The sequence below is a fragment of the Anomalospiza imberbis genome, chromosome 4 (genome assembly GCF_031753505.1).
Source record: "Anomalospiza imberbis isolate Cuckoo-Finch-1a 21T00152 chromosome 4, ASM3175350v1, whole genome shotgun sequence".
Classification (NCBI taxonomy): Eukaryota; Metazoa; Chordata; class Aves; order Passeriformes; family Viduidae; genus Anomalospiza; species Anomalospiza imberbis.
The window spans coordinates 22,135,856-22,150,945 of NC_089684.1; the positions used below are offsets into that span (position 1 = coordinate 22,135,856).

Below are 15,090 nucleotides of genomic sequence, written 5' to 3' on the forward strand. Positions count from 1 at the left end.
AGGACTGCTGTCTGTGGGTTTAAAAATCAAAACCCTTTTGCTGAGTTAGATCCTCTGGCCCACTGAATCCATGCTGCAATGCTCCAGGGACACAAAGCAGCTTAGAAAAAAATAAATCCAGCTTATATGGCCAGCGCAGAACTCCTGGGTGGTCACAAAACCAGCTACCAGAGTCACACCAGAGGCAACAATCAAAGGACTCAATCTTCAGTTACTGCTGCACGAGGAAAAGTCCAAGGCACCTGCGTTGTTATAGCATGAGTTCATTTGGGCTAAGAGGTAAACAGAGACGGCTGAGCTTGATCTCTAAAGCTGGGGCTGGATGGCTGGAAGCACCAGCTTTCTCAATTGCTTAGACTAAAGGATTGAGTTGATAAATCAGAGCAGCCCTGATCGCATTTAATCAACTGAATGAGGAGGAAGGAGGGGAGGTGGAGGCTTGGAAAGAAAAATATGTAAAGCTTAAAAAGTTCCAGCTGCTGTTCTCTAATGGAGTCTCGTTCCTCATGAACGGTGGAATGGTTAGGCCACCTGGTGGCAAATAGCAAACCAACAACCTTTGCAATTTCCAAGCTACAATAAATGTCCAAAGGATCAGAGAGCTCTGGGAACTGTCAAAGGCTGGGAGCTTTTCAAACCCAGGTGACTGCTAAGCAGCCACTACTGGGAGACAGCAGCCAGCAAAGGCTGCCACCAGCCATTCCACAGGTGCAACACAGAACAGCTGACCTGGTGTCTGGCTAATTTCTGCCAGACAGCTGCCTCCATCACCGGATCTTCCACCACAGCCAGCTCTCCTTCACCTCAGGACAGAGGCAATGGAGAAAGCAGCCCAGGAGAAAGGAGCTGAACTTAGCTTGTAGCTTGTGAAGAAGTAGTCAATGGCTCAGTGTTCCAGTGCACACTGGTGAAAAGTGGTGTCCTTCAAGGGTCTATACTGGAACCAGTACTGTTCAATAGCTTCATCAGCAACAATGACAGGAGGGTTCGAGTGCACCCTCAGCAAATTTGCCAATGACACCACACTCAGTGCTGTGGCTGACACACCTGAAGGATAAAATGCTATCCACATAGATCTTGACAAGTTTGAGAAGTGGACACATGGGAATCTCACCTGATTTAGCAAGACCAAGTGCATGGTGTTGCACTTAGATCAGGGCAACTCCTGGTATCAACACAGACTGAAGGATGAACAGATTGAGAGCACCCCTGCCGAGAAGGACTTGGTGCTGTTGGATGAAAAGCTGAACGTAACCCAGCAATGTGCACTCACAGCCCAGAAAGCCAAATGTGTCCTGGGCTGCATCCAGAGCAGTATGGCCAGCAAGGTTAGAGAGGGCATTCGGTCGCTCTGCTCTTCTCTGGTGAGACCACACCTGGAGTGCTGTGTCCAGCTCTGGAGTAAAGACATGGACCTGTTGGAGTGAGTTCAGCAGAGGGACATAAAAATTATCAGAATGCTGGAGCATCTCTCATACAAGGAAAGGCTGCGAGTTGGGATTGTTCAGCCTGTAGAAGAGAAGGCTCTGTTGTGAGAAGAGAAGCCCTGTTGTGCTCGTGAGTACTTAAAGTGGCCCTATAAAAGGCTGGGGATAAACTTCTTACCAAGGTCTGTTGTGACAGGATAAGGGGTAATAGTTTTAAACTAAAAACCAGTAGATTTATACTAGCTACAAGGAAGTGTTTTACAATGAGGGTGGTAAAACACTGGAACAGGTTGCCAAGAGAGGTGATGGATGCTCCTTTCCTGGAAACACTTAAGCTCAGGTTGGACCAGGCTTTGAACAACCTGATCCAGAAGAACATGTCCTTACTCATTTCTGAGAGTTGGATTAGATGACCTTTAAAGATAACCTTTCAACACAAATCATTCAATGATTCTATGATTCTAAGTAGGAGCCTGACATGTTTGTTAGGAGTCTGAATGAGGAGTCTGTCCCCTACGTGTAGCATCAGGTCTATGCAGGTAAATCAAGTGAGGCTCATGTGAAAGGCTGAAATTATACATTTCAGAGGGCTGTGCAGCCCTTCAGAAAGGCCTTGGCAACCTGAAGAGATGGACAGAGAAGCAGCATCTGAAATTCAACTCAGGCAAATGCAGGGTCCTGCACTTGGAAAGGAATAACCCCAAGCACCTGAACAGACTGGGGGTTGATCTGATGGGAAGCAGCTCTGCAGAGAAAGACCTGAGTGTCCTGGTGGAGAACAAACTTTCCATGAGCCTGCAGTGTCCTTGTGGCTAAGAAGGCCATTGGTATCCTGGGGTGCATTGGGAAGAGCATTGCCAGCTGGTCGAGGCATGTGATCCTGCCCCTCTGCTCAGCTCTGGTGAGGGACATCTGTGTCCAGCTCTGATCTTCTCAGCACAAAGGGGACATGGAGCTCCTGGAGTGGGTCCAGCAGAGGTCACAAGGGCGATGAGGGGACTGGAGCATCTCTTAGGGGGAAAGGCTGAGGGAGCTGGGTCTGTTCAGCCTTGAGAAGAGACCACAGAGAAGGAAACTCAATGTCTGTGAGTATCTGAAGGGAGGGTGTCAAGGGGGTGGAGGCAGGCTCTGCTCAGTGATGCCCAGCAATAGGACAAGAGACAACAGGTTTCCTGTGCAGAAACTGATGCACAGGAAGTTCCACCTGAGCATGAGGAAGAACTTTTTTACTGTGCACGTGACCACGCACTGGAACAGATTGCCCAGATTGTGGAGTCTTCCTCACTGGAGATATTCAAAACCTGTCCGGATGCAATTCCTGTGATGTTTGCTCTAGGATGACCCTGGTTGAGCAGGGAGGTTGGGCCAGATGAGCCACTGGGGTCCCTTCCAGCATGACCCATTCAGTGATTCTGTTATCTGGAATTCATATTTTAACAAATATGCTACAATATAGTTTTCATTTCTGTCTGCAAATTGTTTCTTCCAGCAAATCTACTCACCTGAAGTATTGCAAAGTATTGAACATAAAAAGGGAGTACATGGAAGATGCCAAACCTGTTGAAGGTTTCATCTCCAGAAGCACTTCTAAGTACTCATGTTTAATATCCAAGAATTTAGCCGAGCTAGACAGTGGTTAACTGCTAGAGGGCATTCACAGATGGGTTTAGTGCAGGAAAAAAAGATATAAATTAAAATCTGTTTGAAAATGTAATAATTCTTAAATAAAGAACTGTCAGTTGTTTTCTCCAGTTTTGTCCACTGTCCTTTTAGTATAAGCCTAGTGAAAACAAGCATGCAAGTCCAGCAGCTGCTGCTCTACTGAGCATTGCTTCTAGCTGCTCTCTCTTTGCTGTTCTTCCCTCATTCCTTCACTGCATTCCCTGACAGTTGAAAACTCACCAGACTTGTGACTCACATTTTAATCTTATCTAAGTCACAATGTTTATTTCACAGGATGTCCAATTAAACGTCAATTCAATCTGCTCTGGAGTTGTTTCCTTTCCCTCTGGTGATTAGTATAACCTGAATAACATAGGAAATACAAAAAAAAGAGCAGTAAACAACTCCAGTGACATCAAGAAACCAAGCTGAAACTTTTCCCACAGAAGACAAAGGAGGAAGGTGATGAATAAGAATGTTAACATGGGTCATACTTGCTAATGTTCTGTTTGTGAAGAATGGAAGGGAAAATTATGCTACCTTAAGGTGAGTTATGGGCCTCTTTTAAGCCTGGGGAAACATGAGTATGTGTGGGGCTGTGCAAGCCACACAAAGTGAGATCAAATCTCTGTCCACATTTTCCCTGTGCTTTGACGTGCCCGCTGTTGCCCTTCATTGAAGCCAGAGTGAGTACACCACTTCCCTGCGTCCTACCTCCAATGCAGTACTGAAGCTCTGCGGTCTCAAAGTGAAGAAGCAGACCCCCACCTACCAGGTGCTGCACACTACTGTCCAGAAGCCCTAAAAAACTACCATCCATCACTTCAGTGATTGGCTGAAGGGGAATCTTGTCATTGCACACTTTCTCAGGGCTTTCTTTTCATCTTCATTCAGGCATGTCAATGCCACATGATGTCCAGAAATGTAATTCTACTTGTTGTCTTCTCCAGAAGTAGCCTTCTGCAGAATACCAGGCCTACATGGGAGGCTTGGAAATGGAGGTAGGGCTCTGCTTAAAACAAGGGGCTGCTTTTCAAAATAAGAGAGAAAATTAAACTAAACTTTCAAATGTCACCTGGTCTTTGAAAAGCCACCAATGGAAAACCTCTTGGGGAACACCAAATTTTGATGAAGCTGTGCAAGAACGGAGCTCAGAGTCATCTTTCTTCCCAACTTGTCCAGCTTCTAAGTCAATGCCAGCTGGGAGTTGAATATCACCAGTTACTCAGGGGAAATACCCTGGTTTCAGGATGAAGCTTTGCTCACTGGAGGACACAACATAAATGCAAGCATGCACAACTCTATTGGAGAGATCTCCTCTCAACACAAGTATTTGAAACAAAAAGTGCCGCTAGTTCCTGACTCTACAGAAGCTTCCTGTGTTAGTTCCCGAGGAGAGGCCATGCTGTGTCTCTGGTTTTTCTGTGTGCACACCAAGACAAACTGGGAGCAGGGACTCACGAGGGTAGCTGAGGGGTGCTGGGGGTCCTGCAGATCAAAGCAAAACTGTGCCAAGGATCCTAAGTCCATGGGCACATTGCGGGGCAGCTCTCTCAAGAAGCCAGATGTTCTCTCCAGTTTGGAAAGGGAGTAGTTTTGTGACTTAGGGAGAAATATTTCCATTTGAGCTCCTGCTGTGACAGTGCTCATTACTGTGAGCTGTGTCTAAGTGGCTATACAAGTTGCTCCTCACAAAACATGCCCTGTGCCTGCCCACTTTTTTTTTTTTTAAAACCTATGAGTGGTTTGGCACTTGACTTTTTTTGGCAATTACATTGTAAAATTCTTTCCAAAGAAATTTTCAGTGTGCCTTGCTGGGACTTTCTAAAAAAATATAGATTAATTGTGATAATTAAATTTCCCTCTGAGTGATTTCTTTGATAAATGGGTCTAGTTAGGACTTTCAATTAAGCACCAAGCCCTGCTGTGAAGTCAGACTGAGCTTCATGTTGCAGGCATTTATTGCCTCATTTGCACAGAGACAATCTGAATTATTTTACATTACACTGTTTTCCTTATCTATCTTTTTTTACACAGGTATTAGAATTCCTATTAACCCTTCTAGCAGGGAGCCAATTAAAAAGGTATGGTCAAGCAACTTTTAATTATTTTGTTATAGTTTAAATAAGCCTCCTGGAAGCAGGGCACTTAAAATATTTCTCTTGTCCATACTGCAATGCATAAACCTGTTGGTTTGTTACTGTGCAGATTCTCAGTCTCCAAGTGATTAAAAAATATGTAAATAATATAAAGTGGGGAAGAATAGACAACTACCACAATATTTTGATGAATGGTGGTAATATGCAACAATCCTGGGAACAGAAGCTTTTATGTTTTTGCATTTTCCAAAATTGTGAGTAAATGGTAACCACAGCTTAGAGAATTTCAGTTACCAGGTGTACACTCCACCTTTAAGGTCTGTGTTTTAAGTTATATCCATGCACTCAAGCAGCATGGTCATTTTGAAAGTGGATTGAAGTACTGAAGTTACACAATTTCTACTTTTTATTATGCAATTGGGACTATTTGCTTGTTTTTCTAGTCACTGGTACTAATGGCTACAGAAAAAAAAATCCATATACTGTCAATCACTACTGTCAATCATGAAGAACGAAAGGTCCACCGATTTAACAAAATCAAACCCCCAAACTGAACCAAAAGAAGGTGTATTAAAAAAAAAAAAAAAAAAAAAAAAAAAGCAAAATGTACATCCATACACAGGATTCACTGTCATTGATAATAAAGAAGTCTACCAGCCCTAGAAAATGGTTTTAAACTTTTATGAGTTTTCTGTATAGCTATCCACAGCTGTGCTCACTAAGATGAAATTGCAAGGTTTAACAACTGGTGTGCTTAAGATATAAATCAGAAACTAATTATCTGACATTAGGAAAAAATATATTTCCTCTTCTCCCACACTACCCAACAAAATAATATTTCTGTTTCTTTTACACTATGTAGCATGTTGGAATCTATGCAATGAGACTATATACATTTCTGAATACACTTTTGAGCTTGGTTTTGATACAACCAGTGAATTGGTATGCTTCTCAAATGACAGTTAGTCACAAGCATATTTTAATCCATATCAAACTGAACTTTTTCCAGGAGGCAGAAGGATTTCCAGGGAATCTCCACAATCTACAGAAATTATTGTGTCTGTCCATATATGAATTTAATCACAGTCAGGACTCATATCATCTATATAATGCAATAAATGAGTTGTAACTACTCAGAGTTTAAATAATTGACAGAAATTTCAATGCAATTAATGTAAACAAAGGAAACAGACTCACTGATGAGAAATTAGGGTCTGTAGATTATTATGGGCTGACAGTAAATCCAAATGTCAGCTCCCACCCCCTTTCTTTTCTCCAATATAAACCACCAAACCCCATGCTTCTAATGCAGATTTGTTCTGCTCTGGCATATCTAATTTCTTAAACTGAGAAGACAAAGATGAGTGATACCAAATAATATAAGTGTACATTTTAAAAATCCAAATGCTATTTTAAATGCAAGTTTAAATGAGAACACTATGTGGTTAATATATATCTAGCATCCTCTGTCTTTGAGGCACATTTCATCATATAAGACTGTGCTGTTAAAGCAGTTCATGGGAATGATGTGCATGACTCCTTTTGCTAATGGGAGCTGGTTCCACAGAACAATCTAGCTGTTAGTGCTCTGAGGAGAAGGGAACTTGAATAGCAGGGGCTTGGAGAGCAAAATAAAAAGAAAGCTGCTAAGGGCATTTGAAAATACACTCGCTATTCTTTTCCCTCCTAAGCACTGCTGCAGTAAACAGCTTCAAGACTCCTCTTTAAATAAGTGACATGAAAATGAAAAGAGCATGACTTTGTATCAACAGCCATTCAAAATGCATCCAGGATCCCAAACTAACCTTGGGGCTAGGAAAGGCTTGCAGGGGGAGGGTACTGCTAGGATGGTTGATTGGGCTTGTTTCTTTCTTTGCTGGCCAGTTGTTTAAAGAAATTATCCCTGGTGGGAGCATTCTGCCCCAAAACCAGGGTTGCTGTGTTTACTATGGGCAATGTATTTAGGCCCAGATTTTAAAAATACAACTGCCTAAAATTAGACTCCCAAATCGATATAAAGTGTTGAAGAAATGTCCTGGTTTTCAAAAGAATCAAAGATGCACAGTCTCCAGGTCAAGGTCCTGACCCAGGAAAGCAGATGAATATTCTCCCCAACCCCCCACCCCGAGGCAACGTGATTGCTCAAGCATTTAAGGCTGAAGTGCTTAAGTGCTCTTGTAGGTAGGGGTTAGAGAATTTAAACATGGTGGGAGAATCCACTGGGCACCATCCACCCTTTTAGATCTTGGCCAGAGGGAAGTTTTTTAATTTGATTGGTTTTTTATCACTTTGCCTGTGTAGAATTTTCCCAACCAAGGCATAAGCAGCAACGTGCTTTTTAAACATACTGCAAACCTTCGTCCCAAACCATGCCAGGACAATTTCCTTTGGGAGGTGGGCTACAAATACACAATTTGTTGTAGGGTTGTGTACAACCCCTAAAGTTAGGACAAATGTACACCATGCTGGAGAGCAGCTTCTTTCAAAGGCTAAGCTAACAGTAAACCCTTGCTGATGATTAGTCAGGACTAGAAGGACCTGGGATATTAAAAAAGGCCAATAAGCACTGTGCATCACACGGCCCTTTCCTAAATGCTCTGATGCAGGTCTGTTAGTGGGTGAAAAGATGGCTCAAGGTACTGGACCATGACACAGAAAACGTGACTCAAGCCCCACTTCCAGAATAAATAAATACGACATTAGGCAAGTCCCTGACTATTCACTTCTTAAACTGTAAAAGGGCAATGTACTTTTCTGTACTTCAATGGAGTGAAGGGAGACTAAAATCCATTAGTGATTGTGAGGTGCTCAGATACTAAATTCTTAAGTGCTGAGAAACATCAGGAGAGGAATTTCCCAAAGAGATATTATTGAACAAGTCTGTACACGCTTTTTGGTACTATCTATCATAATGTGTTGTTGTATGTCTTTATTCCTGATGTTTTATTTATCATAAAGTATTAAAGCCTGGGTTTCTTTACTATAGAGGATTGACTTGGAGGAGCTCCATGGGGAAATGAAATGTTTTCCATGTTGTAAGACTAATAACATAAGGGGGAAAAGAAGAACCTTATGTTGCCATTTGATTGAGACAATAAATAAATGCTTTCATTTTGGCCCATACCATACCATCTAACTACTATGTTCTTATGTCTGTTCAGTCTCATTAACAGCCTTGCTTTTCACCTATTGTGCTTCCTTCTCCTTCCTATCCTAAAACTTCCTACCAGTTTTTCTAGACATTGAAAAAAACCAAAACCTACCCAACACAAAAAATACCTTCCAAAATCGTTGAGGTCATAAGAAAAATATTTTCATGTCTCCCAAATTGAATGCCTCTGTAGGATGTCCCCATGACATCAACACAAATGCCCTATTATTGTTTAATTGTCAAGTTCTGACTCTGTCTGTGAGTGACAGTAATAAGGACAAAAAATGGAGCCAGCTTGCAGACACCAGGATCAGCTTAAAGCTGAGGAAAGATGGGTATGGGACAGGAAAAAGAATTTAAAAGAGTGAATTAATGGAAGGTTAATGTTCTTCATCTAAGTCTGTATCTAAAAGTTACACTTAAGATCTCACAGAAAGATGATTTTTCTCTATTTTCTGTTTTCCCATGCATTTGTGTTCTTTCAGGTATGTAACTTGATCATACTCCGGCAATCAACACAAACCTAATGATTCTCTTAAGCCTTAGCTCAGAGTAGGTGACAGAAGCTGTATTGCTTTCAGGTCTTTAATAATCTGGGACCTGTTTCTCAGTACGACACCTTCCTTAGACTGCTGGCTCTGCAGGGATCAATGCCAACGAGCAAAGCATTCCCACTGAGGACAAGCATGACTTTGCAACCCAGCATCTCATGCTACAGCTGTATACTGCGTCATGCTGTATGTCCCATTACACAGCCTGGCTTCTCTTATGTTCATCAGTCGTTGTTCCCTGTGGTCTTCTTTTGGGGCTCTTCTTGTCTACAACAGAATATCTTAATTTTCTCAATCAGTACCCTGAAAATGTATGGGGAACTTCCAGATCAAACGACACCAAACATTGGGCTCTACTACCACCCTAAGCATAGCTCAGACTAAAATTTCACCTTTCTGTTTCTTTATACCCCACTTGATACTTGTTATGATACAGAATTAGCACCGAACTATGATTTATTACATTAAGTAACTCTTTTTTGTCTGCTCTTGGCTGGCATTACAAACTACACGGGCTGGGGTCCTATGTTGTACTGGTATTGAGAAGGTACTTTAACTCACTTTTGCACCATTTGGATTCAGATCTGATCCCAAAGATTGATCACTTTATGATTTATATCAGCCTAAAGAGAGCTCTCTATGGAGAACTTTGCACTTCAGAGCCATAGAGAATTCTTTTTGAATGTTTTGCAATACAACCATATCCCCTGCCCTCTCTAGCAAGCCCTGGGCATTTCTGAAGGTTGGCAGAGCTCCAGAGCAGGCAGTAAAATCAAATAGTATTTAAACCCATTTTTCTAATAAAACCAAATTCAAGTTATCATAGAATAATAACAACTCATTATATCTCCCTATCAATCATCAAAATACTTACAAAAATAGGGTTATGGCCCCTATGTTAGTTAAAGCAAGAGATGCTCAATTTAAAAATGAAGAAACTCAGGCAAAGACAGTTTACTACTGGTTATGAAAATAGTTGAGGATTAGAGTTTTGAAGTCATTTTACAGTAACTAAAAAGGGCAAAAGGTGAGGTTTAAAGATCTTAAAATGTCTGGTTTTTTTTTCTTTCTCCTGACATTTATAGCCCTTCTGTTTTATTTTTCAGAAACAAAAGCCTGTAAATTTTGCCTTCTCCTCCCTTGCCCTTTTCTAGAAAGAAATTACATGAAGCTAAATGGTTGTCCCTGGATCTAGTCTACATTGCTCTGGAAAAAAAAGAAAAAAAGAAAAAAAAGAAAAAAAAAAAAAAAAGGAGGGGGAAGGAATTTGATTTGAGGCATTTTGGCCAACATTTAGAATGGAACACACAGCACTGTTCTGTTTCTGCCCTTTTCTCAGTTACCCACAAGACCATTCATGCAATTTGCTCAGCCCACAGCCTGAAATCAATGAGGTCTATGCAAGAAGAGAGCACCTGCCACAGGCTGTTACTGTTTTTATTTCTTTTCTGTACTATTGGACCACACAGGAACCCCAACAACAAATATTGTCTGGAGCACTGTGTAAACATCGACCAAAATGATGGCTCTGTCCCTAAGTGGTTACAAACTAAACAGAGGACAAGAGACCACAGGTGGATAGAAACAGACAGAGGGAGAATAAAGGAAATGGATGCTCAGTGACAGCAGTATTACCTCACTAGTAGTCTAAGGGCTATCAAAGCTTTTGTAGACCTCATGGCAAAGGAGACTTTTAAGGAGATTCTAGAGAGCTACCAACAGAAATCTGAGAGTGTTTATGTGGGGTACTCTCCAAGTATGACAGATACCACAGAGGAGAAAACAAGAATAAGCTTGCTTGGAGATGAACACAGGAGGATGGTAACTCTGAACAAAAGGAGACTAACCATTTTAAGGTTGTAACAGCATTTAAACATGGCAGCTGTCTTCATTCCTGGCTGCCTTTAATAGTCACCCCCTGTTGGGGAATGGCTGCAAGAACAGGGTCATGGATCGATGGAACAGTTATTCCATCAATCCTCTGTTTGAGACCCCACACCTGAGCTCTGTGCCCGGGAGGAGCTCTGGCCTGGGAAACTGGCCTGTGAAACATCACTGGCCTGTGAATAGTACACTGTGAATGTACAGATAGCAAAAGGCAGAATATCCTTGAGATATGAGCTGTACGAGAACAGGATGTAAAACAAGATGTACTTAGCAAAGTAAAAAGCTAGCAGATGAAAAACTTAGCTACAGCTGAAACTGCACATAGAAGAACATAAAACAATGAACCTTTATAAATTGACCAATGAGAGCTCGATTGCTGATATTGCTTGCAAAAGACTATATAAACTGACTGGATCTTTGAATAAACTGGAGCTTGCTTATCAATCATATTGGTTGCGTGCTTGTCTTCCCCCACCGCCAGCGGCAATAACCCCCTTTTTTTGCCCCGACCAATTGTATTCACCCACATCCTCCTCCAAAAAGGAATGTAAGGACCAAGCATGGCAGAGCTGGAAGTCTGCTCACACAGGGCAGTTCCTGCCTCCTGACAATGAGAGCTGATAGGTGGAGTCCCAGGGGACCCTGGAAATGAAGACAGGCAGCTTATGTTGATGTGAGATAGGGGAGGGGGTAGGTAGCACAGTGCTGCCAAGAGAAAAGTGACATGTTCAAAGAGACAGGCCAGAGAAATGATCTTTGAAGCAAGAGCAGCCACATGCAGTATGATTAGGGCAAAGGCAAGCCTGCCTGTGTCAAGGCCAGAGAAAGGGAGGCTGCACCAACTCAGCTGCTAAATAATGTGAACTTAAGCAAGAATTTAGCTGCATGAAGAGTGAGAAAGATGATTTTAAAAGCTAGAAGATTAGGAATTGGACATGGGGTGGTATAAGCAGCTGAAAGGCTGTACCCGTATGTAAGAGAAGTCAGAGCCAATGCTCACACACAGCCGTGAGTGACAGACAGCATGGCACGCTGTGTACAAGCACAAGTGCAAGGAATGGCAGCAAGCAAGAAGTCGAGGTGTTTCCTCCCTCTCACCTCCTGTTCCACTTTTTCCTCTGCAGCTATTGAATACAGGCAACTACAGAGTAGATGCCTAGGATAAGCCAACAATTCAGCAAATAATTTCAGTCCCATCAATAATTATTTTCTCATGTGGTCCAGATCCTGTTCAATATACCCATGAGGTTGTGTCTCTCATCTAACTCAGAAAAAATATGAATCCTTTCCTCCGTGCTCAGTAATAAACTGCACAGCCCTTGTGCAGTTTTCTGCTGTACTTCTGGAATAAGATTACCAGCAAGATTAAGGCCTCTGGTTGTGAGAAGGGAGATTTCACAGGATTAAATGTTATCCAGTCTACTTCTGAAACACAGGATAAAATACAAGAAAGGACTACGAATTATATTACTGAAAATATCACAGACCATGGTGGTGGTAAAAGGGATAATGAAAGATCGAAATTTTAAATTATATTCATAAATAAAAAGCAACAGGGAAAAGTACTGCAGGGACTACAGTTGTCATCTGTTGCCAGAAGAGGGCACTCCCGGCTTTTTTTTTTTTTTTTTTTTGACTTGCGAGATTTAAATCAAGATTTCCCTTGGTAGCATTTCCCAGGCATAAATCAAGCACAAATGAATAACCTTTGATTTATCATTCCTAATGGAGATGTACATCATATTGGCGTGTCATCACATTTCAACATTGGCCATTATGATGCCAATCATATAGTAATTTTCTTCCGTGTCATAATCAGTGATGAAGATGTACGTTTCCATTCAGTACAATTAGATTTTCATGTTTCTTAATGGTAGCTGAGGGCATTAGGCAGAATACCTGCTTTTGCTCTAACTCTTTTGTACTCATATTTTTCTGAAATTGTATCCAAACCATTACCCAATCACCACTCTTCACTAGTTAAATGCCTCCCCTGCTCATATGGGAAAAGGTGAGAAATATTTAAACTATTATTCCAAGCTGCAGAGGAACAGCCATTAAAAGCCTGGGCAAATACATGGTGTTGAGAAATACCTGGCCTTAATTATTTGAGAGTTTCTTAGTATACTCCATGACATCAGCTTGGGCTAGTCACTAGTGACCTAACCCAGACCACAAACCGCAGTGAAGGTGCTCGGCTGCGCCTGATGCCCAGCTCGCCATGCCCAGCGGTACTCTTAGGGATAACTTCCCTGGGAAAACCCAAGCTACAGCTGTTGGCACTGAAACTGTTCTGTGAGCAGAGGCATCCTACTGGTTGTTTGGATGAATGGACAGATGGACGGGTAAAATGTGTTACTGATATTTAGAACAACTCCTGGCTCTCCTGTAAGGGGCCAGTGTATGATGGGTTTGCACAACCTAAACAAGAGAAACAGAAGTCACAGCTTTTTCAAAAGCACCTGAGCCTGTCTAAAAAAAATCCCATTATACATCTGCAGTGGATATTTTGCCAGTCAAACATTTTACTAAAAGGACGCCTTAGTTTTTGTCACCTTTTCTCTCTGCCCAGATGCAGAGGGGTGACGATTGATCTCGGGGCAGACCGATGCGCTGGGGCTGAGGACGGGGAAACTGAGCGGCACCGCTCCGGCCTTGTCACTACACCGCGACATTCCCAAGCTCGCGAAGTGAGCAAGCACAGCGCAGCCCACGAGAAGGACGCCCGTGCCTCAGAGCCAGGCGCTCCCGGTGCCCCAGCGCAGAGCCCGGGCGGGACGTGGCGCCGAGGCCCGCCGGTGGCCGCGGAGCGCCCGGGTCAGCAGCAACCCCAGGGAGAGCTCCAGTGTCACCTGCCGCCGCCTCCTGCTGCCGGCTGTGAGCGAAGGCAGCCCCGCTGCCCCGCACACCCCGGGAAGGCCGAATGGAGCGCCCGGGAAAGATGGCTTCAGCGGGCTGCAGGGACACTGCGGCGGGGGACGAGCGCTCCCCGCGGCGCCGCCGGCAGGGGCAGGGATGAAGCGCCTCGGGGGACGACCCCGCCCGCGGGAGCCGGAGTCGCTCCACCTCCGCCTGTCGCGCCGCCTTCCCGCTCCCCTCGGCAGCGCACTCGGCTCCCCCCAGGCCCTCCCGCGGGGGCGTTCGCGGCCGCCGGAGCTGCTCGGGGCGGAGGGATGAGCGCCGGGAGCGAGGGATGAGCGCCGGGCCGGGGCGCCCTCTTGCGGCCATGGCCGGGAGAGCCGCGGGTGCCCGCTGCCCTCAGCAGGGAGAGGCTGAGGCCGCCGGGTCGGGCACACCAACACACCCGCAGCGCCGAACCGCAGCTGCTCATTTCTCCTCCAAATGAAAGCCCTGCTGCTGGCTCTCTGGCGCTGAGCTGTCACCATACACCCAGGAATTCTGTTACAAACCTGACCTTGCACCTGGCTGAACATGAGCCCGTGTGTGCCCAGGTGGCCAAGAAGGCCAATGGCATCCTGGCCTGGATCAGCAATGGTGTGGCCAGCAGGAGCAGGACTGTCCCCCTGTACTCGGCACTGGTGATGCCACACCTTGAGTGCTGTGTCCAGTTCTGGCCCTCACTGCAAGAAAGGCATTGCAGTGCTGGAGTGTGTCCAGAGAAGGGCAACAGAACTGGAGAAGGGTCTGGGGCACAAATCTGATGAGAAGCAGCTGAGAGAGCTGTTTATCCTGAAGAAAAGGAAGCTCAGGGGAGACCTTGTCACTTCCTACAACTACCTGAAAAGAGGTTGTAGCCAGGTGAAGCTCAGCCTCTTCTCCCAATTAACAAGAAGACAGAATGAGAGGACATTGCACCAGAGGGGTTTATGTTGGATATTAGGAAAAGTTTCCTCCCCAGAAGGGTAGTCTAGCATTGAAAAATGAAGCCCAGGGAAGTGGTAGGATTACCACCCCTGGGAGCATTGAAAAAACGTGTAGATGTGGTGCCTAGGGAGATGTTTTCAGGTGGACCTCGCAGTGTCAGGTTAATAGTTGTAACCAAGGGCCTTGGAGGTCTTCTCCAGCCTCGATGATTCTATGATTGGGTTGTCTCATCTCTCTTGTAAGACAACTTCTTTCTCAAAAAGGTTAAGGGCAAATAATTTTCTGGGATAAGAAAACTGATCAAAAAAAAAAAAAAAAATCTCACCTTTAAATGGGAGCTGTGGAAAGACCAAGCAGCCCCTTCTGGTGCGCACCAAAGACAGTCCTTTCCCACAAGGGTAACTCACTGTTGCCAGGAGGCACCTAGAGCACATTGGCACTGTGAAGGCACCAAGCCTTTGTGCTAATAACAGCAATGTTCTAAACAT

At 44.0% G+C, this 15,090-nt stretch overlaps 1 long non-coding RNA gene across 2 annotated transcripts; it reads right to left on the minus strand.

Moving 5' to 3' along the window:
• Positions 1-3,027: 3,027 nt before the first annotated feature.
• On the minus strand, positions 3,028-15,065 carry LOC137472411 (uncharacterized). Of its 2 annotated transcripts, none has more exons than XR_010998167.1 (3): positions 14,928-15,065; positions 3,346-3,452; positions 3,028-3,067 (listed from the first exon to the last, which is right to left on the minus strand). It is a non-coding gene; the product is annotated as an uncharacterized lncRNA (long non-coding RNA). The 2 variants fall into 2 exon arrangements; XR_010998166.1 differs by having other exon boundaries at positions 3,028-3,070.
• Between the last annotated feature and the right edge of the window lie 25 nt (positions 15,066-15,090).